The sequence below is a fragment of the Vigna radiata genome, unplaced genomic scaffold (assembly GCF_000741045.1).
Source record: "Vigna radiata var. radiata cultivar VC1973A unplaced genomic scaffold, Vradiata_ver6 scaffold_7, whole genome shotgun sequence".
Taxonomy (NCBI): domain Eukaryota; kingdom Viridiplantae; phylum Streptophyta; class Magnoliopsida; order Fabales; family Fabaceae; genus Vigna; species Vigna radiata.
In genome coordinates, this window is record NW_014543262.1 from 1,164,486 (window position 1) to 1,178,910 (window position 14,425).

The 14,425-nt window shown below is 29.8% G+C and overlaps 1 pseudogene; it reads right to left on the reverse strand.

Moving 5' to 3' along the window:
• Window positions 1-120: 120 nt before the first annotated feature.
• Window positions 121-1,125, reverse strand: LOC106753717 (annotated as a pseudogene).
• Window positions 1,126-14,425: the final 13,300 nt, after the last annotated feature.

Consider the following 14,425-nt stretch of genomic DNA (forward strand, 5'->3'; position numbering starts at 1 on the left):
CTAAACCCTAAACCCTAAACCCTAAACCCTAAACCCTAAACCCTAATTTATCCTTAAAAACAGCTTATGTCATTGAGCTTTAGATTCAATCCATCAACATATATATAAAGTTGGGTGGAGGAAACACTTCACAGACAATTATTTTCCGTCAAATGTAAAATTTCATAACTCTGATTTATTTGGTATGAAAATGAGTGAAATAGTTGGTATATTGAGTGAGTCAAGGAAAANGTGCCCTTAACTTGATCTGAGTCTCATCGATGTCAATGGCAAATCCTTTGCCAGGCTGCTTCCAGTAGTCAACCAAGGGGTTGATCATTCTCGGAAAAAAAATTGTACTTGGCATCATTCACCAAACTTGTGGAGATATCATCAGTGCAAGTGCACCCATAGGAAGCCTATCCCCTGCATTTGTAATTAAATACTTTAAAAAAAAAAACTCAAAAGAGGATCAAATTATTTCCATGCATGCGTACCTTTGTCAGCCTGCCACGTACAACAGAATTTGCCGTAAGTTTTGGCTAAGTTTTTGAGCTCCGGTTTCCCAATAAGCTCTGGAACTCTAGGGTTCACCCAGATGCCCGATTTGACCTGCACGGTTCAAATCATCATTCAGAAATTTTCAATTCCAAATAGAAAAAAAAAAACACATGACAAGCAAAGCAAAATATCAGAATAAAAACCTCATAAGCATGAGAATGCCAAAGTTTCCGTTCCTCCGGTGGCATAGTTCCAAAGATTCCAAAAATAAGATATTGAGTTTTGAGAAAGTTGAAACAAAAAGAGAGAGAAAACAAGACCAAAAATAAGATATTGAGTTTTGAGAAAGTTGAAACAAAAAGAGAGAGAAAAGAAGACCAAGAATTCGCATCCTATTCATCGGAATCGTAGACGACACATTAGATGAAATTTTGGTGGAGTCTGGAGCAGTAGTGGTGAGTCTCTATCTAGAGAGATATGTGGCTATAGATGGCGANGGAACACCNGTGGTGACTAATNTGCTTTATGGTCTCTAATNACTNTATCATTATTGCACCCTTGTCGATCATGTGTTGTCCCACTCCCATTGCCTTTCTCGGAATCCTTTGCCGGAGTCGGTTCCGGTGACTTGTCCGTTGAAGCCATTAACTATTGCACGTTTAACTCAATCTCTCTGTAGAACATATGGAATATCTTACCCTCGTGAGTCGTATATATAAGCCGAACGTGGGTTGAGGCTTTGGTTCCACGCGGACATGCAACGAATGTAACGTGGCTGTGAGACCAATAGATAGCTGGAAGGACACCTACAACGACAAACCATCACTTAGTTCGTCATTAATGTATTATAACTACAATAAAAAAATGCTTTTTATGTTACCTGTCCCATAAATATTGTAAAACGGTCATATTTATGTTCATATAATTACTTTTCACTAATGAATGAATTAAATGTAAAATATCTTTATTTAACTTTAAAATATATTCTAATTTATAATCAATTATAGTCTCCATAATTATACAAATTTAATGTGAAAAATACGAAGATAATATTTATTTTATGGCTATTAATTATTTTTGCCGGTCATGCTCAAATCTTGGATTAAATTAACCTGAATACAAGAGAATATATAAAAAGAATGTAATACAAGTTAAGTAAGATCACATTATACTTTGATTTGTTTGAGTATTAAATAACATTTAAATTTGATGTAATAAACCGGCATACCAATTAGATAATTGTTGATTTGTAAAACATTTTTAATCTAAAAAGTTAATTTTATAATTTTTAACAAATTATAAGTTAAGAGTTTATGTAATTCACCAAATTTTTGTTAAAAACACAGTCTTTATTTTCAACATTCAATGTAAATTTAACATTACTTTATTAAATAATTAAAAGTAGGTCTGTAAACATTACAAATTTAGCATTGCTTTATTAACTTTTGGTTCTTCAATAATTGTTTAAAAAGGTTTTTAATAAGATAAAGTAATTATATACGCTCTTGGTATTTTTGAATGTGCCTTTTCTTTTTATTTTTTATAAACAAACAAACATGTATAATTGAAACATGACAGTTATTTTTCCTATCTCCTAATTTTTTAATATCATTTCTTCACCCTCCACCAAGAGCAATAACAGTTTCTTCTCTTTTTCTTTTTTCTTTTCCTTTCCATTTCTCAGTTTTTTTTACCTCTGGGAAAGAATAAAAAAAGAAAAAATAAATATCCACAACAAAACATGGGGTGGGGTGCTTTTTGTTATTCAAAACCTATCAAGTTTGAATTTTTTTTTTTTTTGGTTTTTAAAAATGGTTTTGGGGTTTGATTGGAGTATTCAGCCTTTTCCCAATGTTTTTGGGCCAGGTAAATGGTCACCTAACCTTTCACTGTTTTTCCTCTCCGACAAGCTGTATTGGTTTTTGTTGGATGTTGAAATGTTTAATCCAACCTTGTTTTGAAACGTTGCAAAAGGAGAAAGAATCAGCATTACATATAAGATAAAAGGGTAATGATACATAGACAACATTTTTTTGATAACATTTGAACATCATCATATGTGTCATTGTGTGATTGGTCCAAATGACACAATGACACCACCATGGACCAATCACACAATGACACGTATGATGATGTTCAAATGTTGTCAAGAAAATGTTGTCTAAGTATCTTTATCCAAGATAAAAACCATCAATGAGCAAAAAAAAAATAATTGGTTCAGACACGACAACAATGTTCTTTCACCAAAGAGGTCACATTTTAGAGTGGCCAGTATTCATCCTAGAAGAATAATTGCATCCCTCGAATCTCCTAAATTGTCGCAAATCTCCAATTGCCAAAACGAGGCAGCTCCATCGTCATCGAGACCGGTTTTCCCACCTCCCTCTCCGGCCAACTCTTCACTACTACCGCCGTCGCAACTTGATCCTCGTCTCCCAAACCCTCAAACTGAACAAAATGTTGTCGCTTCGGTTTTGGATCAGGTCGTGCAGTGCTTTTTGAACGTTATTTTAGTTGTGAAGATTTCGATGGTGCTTATTGTGATCACGAGCGTGAAAAGGCTCACCGTTGGAATCACCATTCGCAAGTACGACGAAGGTTTTTCTTATACTAGTAGTAGTTATTTCAGATCTTACTATTATCACAACAAATCCTAAATTATAAGCTATCCCTCTTACCAATTCAATTAAGTGCTTCCGAGAAGAAAAGATTTAGTTTGTGGTAAATTTATTTCTTAAATCTCTCTCTACAACTTAGTTGATGAACGCAATCGGATATAAAACTAAATCAATTTGAGAATCCATAGAAAGATATTTATTCACTTTAAACAATAATCACTTATAAAATTACAATAAGTGTCATTAAGATAACTAATAAATAATAAAATAAATATAAAAATATTAATTTAATTCAATATTTTTTTATATAATTATAAGATTGTTGAACACGTAAAAAATATTTATCATATTAAACTAATTTATTATGAATACATATTCGCACCATTCAACCATGTTTAAAAACATATAGTTAAGTTTGAAAATGGATATTGATATGCATTGAAGGACTTCCACATCTGTTTTCCGACTCAACTATATGTTTTTAAATATATTAATAACATTATTAAAATATACAAATAAAATAAAAAATACAAAAACATAAATATATACAAATAAAAAACATTATTAAAATAAAATCCAAAATAAAAAATATAAACTAAAATAACAAAAAAAAAATTAAAAGATGTAACCTTCTACGGATGTGAAAATTCATTCACAGATATCAACATCCGTTGAAGGTGAAACAAATCGGTTTCACTTTTAACGGATATTGATATCCGTGAACAAATTTTCACATTTGTAAAATGTTACATCTTTTAACTTTTTCAAATATATTTATCAATATTAAACTATTAAAAAATAAAAAATATAAATATATATCTACAAATAAAATACATTATTAAATCCAAAAAAATCTAAAATTATAATAATAAACTAAAATAATCTAAAATTATAAATGATAAACTAAAATAATAAAATAGAAATTATAGTAATCTTTCAACGGATGTGATAATCCGTCAACGGATATTAACATCCGTTGAAGAGGAAACAAATATCAACATTTGTTTTCCCTTCAGCAGGTGTTGATATCTGTTCATCCGTTGAAGGATTACCATAACTCCTTTTGTACACCTGAGACGAAGCTTATCTACTGCCTCCGATGAGCACCACTACAAACACTAAGCTCTTTCACCACTGGTTCCTTGCACCACTTGCAACCTCCCACCAAGCACATCACACTACCAAGACACACACTCACAACATCACCACACTCACGTAGAGGACAATCAAACAGTTATAAAGGAAGAAGGAAGGGAGAGTTGATTTCCGTGTGCAAAGTTCGAGTGTGGGGTGCATTCTTATAAGGGGGGCCTTTAATATGTAATTAAAGAAGTAGTTGGATGTGGCTGAAAATGTACTACAGTAATTAATACTGAAGGGCAAATTAGGTATGAGGTGGTGTAGGAAACATTTAGTGGTGGTGGAGGGAGCAACACTCCCCAATTCCATGTTGCATGGCCCAATCTAAGAAAAATTAGTCCACAATCAAAGAAAATGAAGTTTAGCAAATAAAGAAATTAAAAACCTATTTAAACAAAAATTAAAGAAAATAATTTTTATTAAAATATTTTTCAAAAATCTTAATTTCCTATTTATTAACAAACACTAAAAAAATTACTCCTAAAAGCCTAATTTTAAGTACAATTTTACTAATCTACAAATTTAAAGAAAAATCCTAAAACTAGCTTATTTCTAAAGAATTCGGAAGAAAAACAAACTAACCTAGACTCCAAGAAACCTAAAAGATGGCAAAATTAGGGAGTTATCAAAGATACAATATTTACTTGGATCTCAAAGAAACAACCTATTGTTGCATTATCATGTGAGGCTGACAGCATCTTGGAGTGTCCGACATGCAATCTGGTTGAGAAATTGGTTGAGAATTTAAAGATAATACAAGAAGAAAATGTGTTAATTCAAATAGATAATAAATCAACAATTGATGACAAAGAATCTAATTAATCATGAGAGAAGCAAACATATTAATATTCGTTTTCATAAAAAAAAAAAAAAAAGGTAAAAGAAAGAAGTATGAAACTTAAACACGTAAGAAAGCAAAAAACAAAAAGCAAATAGCTCATATATTCACAAAGTATCACAAAATCATTAGCTACTGTGTCATTTCAAGAATTAAGGGAATTAATATGAAAGAAGGAAAGATGATTTTAAGTTTATGAAAGAATTTTGTTATATAAACTTAAAACTAAGAAGGGTTAAAATTAGAATTTCATTTATAGTGCATTTAGTTACTGCTGTGTTTCATTAAAATTTGTCACAACTGTCTTTATTTTTCTGTTTTTTAGTTTTCGATAATAATTAAGTAGTTTTCATTTCCTAAATCAGTATTATTTGTTGACCGTTATTACATCTAGGTGATATTTTATATAAACATTCGGCCTTTTGGCCCATTTGTGAGGCTATTTAAAGTCATTCTGTGGATGAAAAAGTACCTCCTCAATTTTTATAAAATATCTATTAGAGGGTTAGTGCAGTATTTTTTTTTTTATTTCCATAAAATGAGTGCCCTGTTTTTACAGGGGACAAGTGCAGCATTCAGTTTTGTTTATTCAACAAAAACTTCCTCCACGCGTTTCTTTTCCCCTAAATTTCCCTTCTCCTTCAGCACCCATCACGATTGGTGCATCTTCTTCTTAGACTCTTCATCTTTCAAAAAATCTTTCTCTTCCATCTTCTTCTTTGTTTAATTGTCTTCCATTCTCAAAATCTGCTAATTTCTTCTCCCCTGTTTCAAACACCGTCACACTCTTCCATTTACTTCTTTCATGGACCACATAAACCATGCTACTTCTTCCATCCATTCATCTTTTCTCGAATTTTTCTCCTCTTCTCCAAATCGTCCTCAACCCAACGTCATCTCCTTTCATCTGTTTGCATTTTTCTCCATAGCCATGTATTTTACTAGATAAAAATGTTATTAATTTTTCTGTTTTATATAGTATTTGATCCACTCATAAAGAATATTTGTTTTGAAAAAACTATCAAGGAGAAAGATTTTAAAAACTTTATTTTATTTAATTAAATTGATAAAAATAATAATGTTTATAAATTATTTTTAATAAAAAATATTCATAATTTTATAATTTTTAATTTTTAAATACAAATATATTAAAAATTTTATAACAAAAATATATAATTAAAAAAATAATTAAAATTGACAAACAAAACTAAACTGATAAAAAAAATTATAAAAATAAACTTAACCACAATTTCATACAATACAAACATATTTTGAATCAAATGATAATGAAGCAGATGATACGGTCAAGGATGATGACTAAGCAAGAAATATGATAACTAAGCAAGAAATTGTGATCAGAACTTCCAAAAGTAGAGGAATTTTAGATGATACGGTCAAAGATGAAAAAACTTTTTAGGAGAATTTTATGCATTATTTAATTAATTAGTTTAGGAGATATTTCTCAAAGTCAATTATAAATTTTGTAGTATAAATATTTAATGTTTATGCTCAATAAAAGATATCAGTTTTCCTTTTATTCTTTTGTCTCTTATATGTTAAAACCCAATAACAATATTAAATGCATTCAAAAATTTAACTGCATAAGGATATGCCCAAAGCAGGTCACTTATCACCTCAGATTCGGTTGTACATCTACTCTAGTAGATGTATTTATCATTTTCTAACATCATCATAAGCTGTTGTAATTCAATTATTGAACCTCTAAATGATAATTTGTAAGTGTATCTTGCATTATATACTTGCTTGACTGATGTCATATTACACTCATTATTTTCTTTGAGAGTAAGGAGAATGTTTTTAGGTTTCACTTGACTCTTAGTCATATCAATAAGCAATGCGTGTTTAACGAATTTTAACCACCTAGCAAAATAGTGACCAACTAAAATCTGTGACAAATCATGGTTATGATTTTCACACATTACCTTCAATATCTACTCCTCTCCATTAGAAATTGGTTTGTCTATCAATTTAAAAGGACAATCACATTTTCTTTTGTTGGATATACTAGGTTAAATGTTAGATTTGTATTTCCTGCACTTTCCACCCATTTCTCATCCTAACAATACATACATCTTTCTCCCAGGTTGACCATTAATTTTATTAGATTTTATAATGACAACAAAAAAAACCAAAATCGAAAACAATTTCGAGAACCCACCGAAATTAACTTATCGCGTGTGGGAAAAATCTAATCAATTATAAAGTTATTTATACAATCTTCCTCGTACATTTCTTTTATAATTGAAGATAAATTTGATACGAAGTTAAAATTGATATCAACAAAGAATATGTTAGTGTTCAATAATAACAAAAGATCAATACATTTATAAAACAAAAACAAGCAAAACTAATTTAAAAATAAGAAAAAAAGCAAAAAAAAAATATATTAAAAAATGTTAAAAGAAAGTACTGGATTTTGAAATTCAAGAAAAAAACTTAACTAGATTTCAAAATTCAAAAAAAACTTAACCTAATTTCGAAATTTGAAAAAAACTTAATTAATTTAAGAAATTCACTGAATTTCCTAAATTGAATTTCTTGAATTTCTAAATTTATTAAATTTATTAATCTATTAAATTTATTAATCGGATTTTGAAATTTAATATTTTAAGTCAGATTTCAAAATTTAATGTTTCTTTAAACTAAATTTCGATATTTATTTATTACTGAAACTGTTCATACGGCTTTCAAAATTCAAGGAATATTTTTACCATTTCAAAATCCTGTACACATAAAATATAATAAAAATAAAAACCAAATTTTCATTTTAAAAAATGTATAACAAAAAAAATCTAATGGAATATGTGTACCTGTCTCAAATAAAGACGCACAAAAATATCGAAGTTTCAAATGAGATAAATGAGAATGAAGTCAAAGAAAAAGAAGTTGAACGTTATTAAAAGAAGAAGAAAATTGAAAAAAAAGAAAGAAAATATCCCTTCAAAAATTACTTGGGACTGCAAGATCTCAATAAATATATCACTACGCACAATAAATAAGTTTGATATATAGTAATTATTATTTACCTAATTAATTTAATATTTTATATATATATATAAAGGGATATTTGTCATCACAATAAAATTTAGAAAGTATAGGAAGAAAGTTCCTTTCTGACCCACTCAATCAGGCTTTACAATAAAATGAAATCCCAACCTCCAAAACTGTGTAAAATGGATTGGGATAGAATTAAGCTGAAACTAAATTTTTAAATCTAAATTAGTTCTTCATTCTTGTCCGTTATAATTTATTACCCAAGTTTCAAATCACAGTTTATGATTCTAATATTAATTATTTTGGATTTTTTTTTAATGTAAACATCTTTATAATTATTTATTATAAGTGTGAAATTATATGAAAGATTCAGTTCTTGAGTTAAAAATAACAATTTATCAGATAGATGAAATCACTGAACCCCTTTGTTTTATTGTTGTTTAACTCAGTTGTAAGAAATTTTGACAGAAATGTGTTCACGTTTTATGGAAATATCTTGAGTTTGAATTTAAGCTTGCAAATAGAACATGAAAACATGGTAAAAACCAGAAACTTTACTTGAACTTATTAATAAGTTGTTTTGCAGAGATTATTTACAGGCAATGATATATAACAGACATTTAGTGTATATAAGATGGAAACAACAAAACAATATCTTTTATAGCTCATCATCACCATCTTCACTTGAAAAACATCCCCATGTATTGTCTTCCATAGCTCAAAAGCTGTAATTAAAAATATAAACCAAATGATCAGTTGTTAGGATTGTTGGCAGCAATGTTAAAATAATCACTAAATCATATCATTATACGATAATCACATGGCACAAAAATAAATAAACCAAGAAGCACCCACTTATGTCAAAGCAAGTTGGTTGGGCCGTTGAAAATATTCATCTACAAAAATCAACACGCATAACCTCACGTGTTCAAAACCAGATGATAACAAACAAATCAAACAAAAATAAATGAAAAATAAAAAAAGAACATGAATGGCATAAAACCATAAGATGCAGGCAACACAATCCAATAGGATACACACAAATTGAAGGATTAAAACTAATAAAATGGCATAAAAGGTCGTATCAAGACAAAGCTGCACTAAAACCCTTGCCGCAAGAGAAGGAGAACAATAATAAAAGGGCATCAGAAATTATTTACTGAACCCCATGATGGGTGTAAAAATGTTATATATATATATATATATATATATATATATATATATATATATATATATATATATATATATATATTAAGATTCTTTAATTTGTATGGGCATTTTAAACTATTAAAATATTGAACATTTGAAATTAATGGCTAAAAATATAAAATAACCTGAGAAGCTGCAAGCCACTTAATGATAGTCTTTACTTCAGGATCAACAACAAACAAACTTCATCTCACTAGGTGATGCTTGTATATAAAAAAACAAAATCAGAATAAAAATTATAAGAAAATGTAAAAACATAATTGTAGCGCAAAAATAATGAAAGAGACAACCATAATTATTTCATCACTAATATTGTATCCTTGAACAAGTTATTGGTTATAATTTATGTAATGTTTTGGTCCAACCTATTCCTCTTTTTGAATGAATCTACAATACAATAAGTAAAATGTTAATCAATTTCTCCCTATTTCCTACAAATAATAATAATAATAATAATAATAATAATAATAATAATAATAATAATAATGAAATGAATCCTGTCATGACAACATTTATTACACTCTAGTGAATGTTACTGAAAATAAAATTTACGATCCTGTGATTTATGACTTTGTAAGTCTTTCATGATCCTAACCATAATCTTGATTTTAACTAGCTTGGCCAGACCACTCTATGACACCCAAAGTGACAATGGCAATGGCCAAACCACTCTATGACACCGAATGGCCCAATTATAGCAAACCAAAGTGTTACTCCCTCCACCACCACCACACTACCCCATACCTAATTTGTCATTCGGTATCATTTAATTACCATAGTAAATTTTCGTCCACATCCACCTATTTCATTAATTACATATTAATGATCCTCCCTTATAAGAATGCATCTCCACACCCAAACTTTGCATACGGGAATTAGTTCTCCCTTTCCTCTTCCTCTATAACTGTTTGATTGTCCTCTATGTGAGTGTAATGGTGCTGAGTGTGTGCCTTAATAATGGGTTGTGCTTGGAGGGAGGTTGCAAAGTGGTGGCAGAGCTTGGTGTTTGTGGTTGTGCTCATCGGAGACAACATAGGAAGCTTCGTCTTAGGTGCGCGAAAGGAGTTATTGTAATCCTTCAACAAATATGATAATCCATCAACAAATATCAACATCCCCTCAAGGGAAAATGAATGTTGATATTCGTTTCCCCTTCAATGGATGTCAACATCCGCTCAAGAGAAAACGGATGTTGATATTTGTTTCCTCTTCAACGGATGTGTTGAAGGATTACCATAACTTCTATTTTATTATTTTAGTTTATTGTTTATAATTTTAGAATATTTCAGTTTATTATTATAATTTTATGTTTTTTGGATTTAATAATGTATTTTATTTATATATATATATATATATATATATATATATATATATATATTAGTATTTCTTAATTGTTTAATATTGATAAATATATTTGAAAAATTTAAAAGATGTAACCTTCTAGGGATGTTGATATCGTAAACGAATTTTCACCTCCATAGAATGTTACATCTTTTAGCTTTGTTTTTGTTATTCTAGTTTCTTGTTTTTATTTTTTATTTTATTTTTTAATAATGTTTTTATTAGTATATATTTATGTTTTTGTATTTTTTTATTTTATTTGTATATATTTAATAATGTTATTAATATATTTAAAAACATATAGTGAAGTTGGAAAACAGTTGTGAAAATCCTTCAACGGATATCAACATTCATGGAAGGTAATATATGTCTAAGCCCGAAGCCTGGTTAAGGGTTTAGGGTTTAGGGTTTTAGGGTTTATGGTTTAGGGTTTTAGGGTTTAGGGTTTAGGATTTAGAGTTAGGGTTTTAGGGTTTAGGGTTTAGGATTTAGGGTTTTTGGGTTTAGGGTTTTAGGGTTTATGGTTTAGGGTTTTAGGGTTTAGGGTTTAGTGTTTAGGGTTTATAGGGTTTAGGATTTAGAGTTTTGGGTTTTAGGGTTTAGGGTTTAGGATTTAGGGTTTAGGGTTTTAGGTTTTAGGGTTTAGGGTTTATGGTTTAGGGTTTTAGGGTTTAGTGTTTAGGGTTTAAGATTTAGAGTTTAGGGTTTTAGGGTTTAGGGTTTAGGGTTTCAGGGTTTAGGGTTTAGGGTTTTAAGGTTTATGGTTTAGGGTTTTAGGGTTTAGGGCTTTAGGGTTTAGGTTTTAGGGTTTAGGGTTTTAGGATTTAGGGTTTAGGGTTTAGGGTTTTAGGGTTTAGGGTTTTAGGGTTTTAGGGTTTAGGGTTTAGGATTTAGGATTTAGGATTTAGGGTNGTTTTAGGGTTTAGGGTTTTAGGGTTTTAGGGTTTAGGGTTTAGGATTTAGGATTTAGGATTTAGGGTTTAGGGTTTAGGGTTTTAGGGTTTAGGATTTAGAGTTTAGGGTTTTAGGGTTTAGGATTTAGGGTTTTAGGGTTTAGCGTTTAGGATTTAGGGCTTTAGGGTTTAGGGTTTAGGATTTAGGGTTTAGGGTTTAGGGTTTTAGGGTTTAGGGTTTAGGGTTAAGGGTTAAGGGTTTAGGGTTTAGGGTTAAGGATTTAGGGTTTAGGGTTTAGGATTTACGGTTTGGGGTTTTAGGGTTTAGAGTTTTAAGGTTTATGGTTTATGGTTTAGGGTTTAGGATTTAGAGTTTACGGTTTAGGGTTTAGGGTTTTAGGGTTTAGGATTTAGGGTTTTAGGGTTTAGGGTTTTAGAGTTTAGGGTTTAGGGTTTTAGGGTTTAGGGTTTTAGGGTTTAGGGTTTAGGATTTTAGAGTTTAGGGTTTAGGATTTATGGTTTTAGGGTGTAGGGTTTAGGGTTTTAGGGTTTATGGTTTATGGTTTAGGGTTTAGGATTTAGAGTTTACGGTTTAGGGTTTAGGGTTTTAGGGTTTAGGGTTTAGGATTTAGGGTTTTAGGGTTTAGGGTTTAGGGTTTTAGAGTTTAGGGTTTTAGGATTTAGGGTTTTAAGGTTTTAGGGTTTTAAGGTTTATGGTTTAGGGTTTAGGGTTTAGGGTTTTAGGGTTTAGGATTTAGACTTTAGGGTTTAGGATTTAGGGTTTAGGGTTTTAGGGTTTAGGGTTTAAGGTTTTAGGGTTTAGGTTTTATGGTTTAGGGTTTAGAATTTAGGGTTTAGGGTTTAGGATTTAGGGTTTTAAGGTTTTAGGGTTTTAAGGTTTATGGTTTAGGGTTTAGGGTTTTAGGGTTTAGGGTTTAGGATTTAGAGTTTTGGGTTTAGGGTTTAGGATTTAGGGTTTTAGGGTTTTAGGGTTTAGGGTTTTAGGGTTTAGGGTTTAGGGTTTATGGTTTAGGATTTAGGATTTAGGGTTTTAGAGTTTAGGGTTTAGGATTTAGGGTTNTTTAGGGTTTAGGGTTTTAGGGTTTAGGGTTTAGGGTTTATGGTTTAGGATTTAGGATTTAGGGTTTTAGAGTTTAGGGTTTAGGATTTAGGGTTTAGGGTTTTAGGGTTTAGGATAGGGTTTAGGGTAGGGTTTAGGATTTAGGATTTAGAGTTTAGGATTTAAGGTTTAGGGTTTTAGGGTTTTAGGATTTAGGGTTTGAATATGAATTTCATTTCTCCACATTCATTCGTGGTGATTTGTGCATGCAATGCAAATGCAATGCAAATCAAATGCAAATGCAAATTCAAATGCAAATTGAAATGAAATGCAAATTCAAATGCAATGAAATGAAATTCAAATAAAATTCAAATGCAAATTCAAATAAAATGAAATGCAAATTCAAATTCAAATTCAAATGAAATTAAATTCAAATTCAAATTTAAATTCAAATTCAAATAAAATTAAAATGTAATTCAATATCAAATTCAAATGAAATTCAAATTCAAATGATATTTAAATGAAATGAAATTCAAATTTAAATGAAATTCAAATTCAAATTCAAACGAAATTCAAATGAAATGAAACTCAAATTCAAATTCAAATGAAATTCAAATTCAAATTCAAATGAAATTGAAATTCAAATTCAAATTCAAATGAAATTCAAACTCAAATGAAATTCATCAAATTCAAATTGAAATGAAATTTAATTTGAAATAAAATTCATATGAAATTCAAATGAAATTCAAATTCAAATTCGAATGAAATGAAATTCAAATTCAAATTCAAATGAAATTCAAATTCGTCTCTCTACTTCCTTTCTCTCTTCTTCTTTCTCTCTTTTCTCTTCTTCTCTTCTCTCTTTTTCCCTTTGCTCTCTTTCTTCTCTCTCTCTTCTCTTCTTCTTGTCTCTTATCTTCAACTCTAATTTCTTAGCCTTCAACTCTTTAAAGTTAATTTCAAATTCTATGGCAGTAATAAGGAACCATTTTCATTTAAGCTTTCAAGAAATGTTTTTCCATCTTCAATGTAAGTTTTAGGTTTCTCTTAATGGTTGAAGGAACAAACTTTCTTTTCATACAAGATTTTAGTTCATTCCAATCATGGATGAAGAATTTTCCACCTATCCTAACAAGATATCACCTTTCATCCCACTACTCACTTGCATGCACTTCAAATCTAGATGTGTAGAAACTAAAGACATAATATGCACTATTGCTTGCATATTGAAAGTAATTGGTTGATAAATACTAGAAAACCTAGAAGATCTATATGAAGAAAAAACGTATAGAAATCATATCAAGACATGATTTTTTTATTTTTTTTTGTGAAAAAATTCTATAAAAATTCTAAAGGTGAAGAAACCTTATCCTTCCTTAACCAGAGTGTCTCATGACGTTTCTTACCAAGTTTCAATGAAGAAGTCTTTCAAAACTTTTTGAATGCACCTAAAAACCAAACGAAGGTTTACTATATGAAACATGTTCCTAAATATCACAGAGACTTAAAACATAAAAGACAATCAAGCAAAGTAAAGTAAATGAATAATGAAAGAAAATGAAAAACGGTCCTATGTGAAAGTGCAAGTGACACTTGGAGCCCCTTGACACACTTTCACACTAAAAGGTGAAAACTAAACTATTACAATGTTGAATGGTACACTTGGAATTGCTTCAAAAGCATTCTCCCAAGGTACTTGAAGTTGCAAAATAATGAAATGTAACACTCAAAGTTCCGTGATACAATATCAAATATACAATGAAATGTAGCAATGGATGAATAAAGCCAAGTGATACAATATCAAATATACAATGAAATGTAGCAATGGATG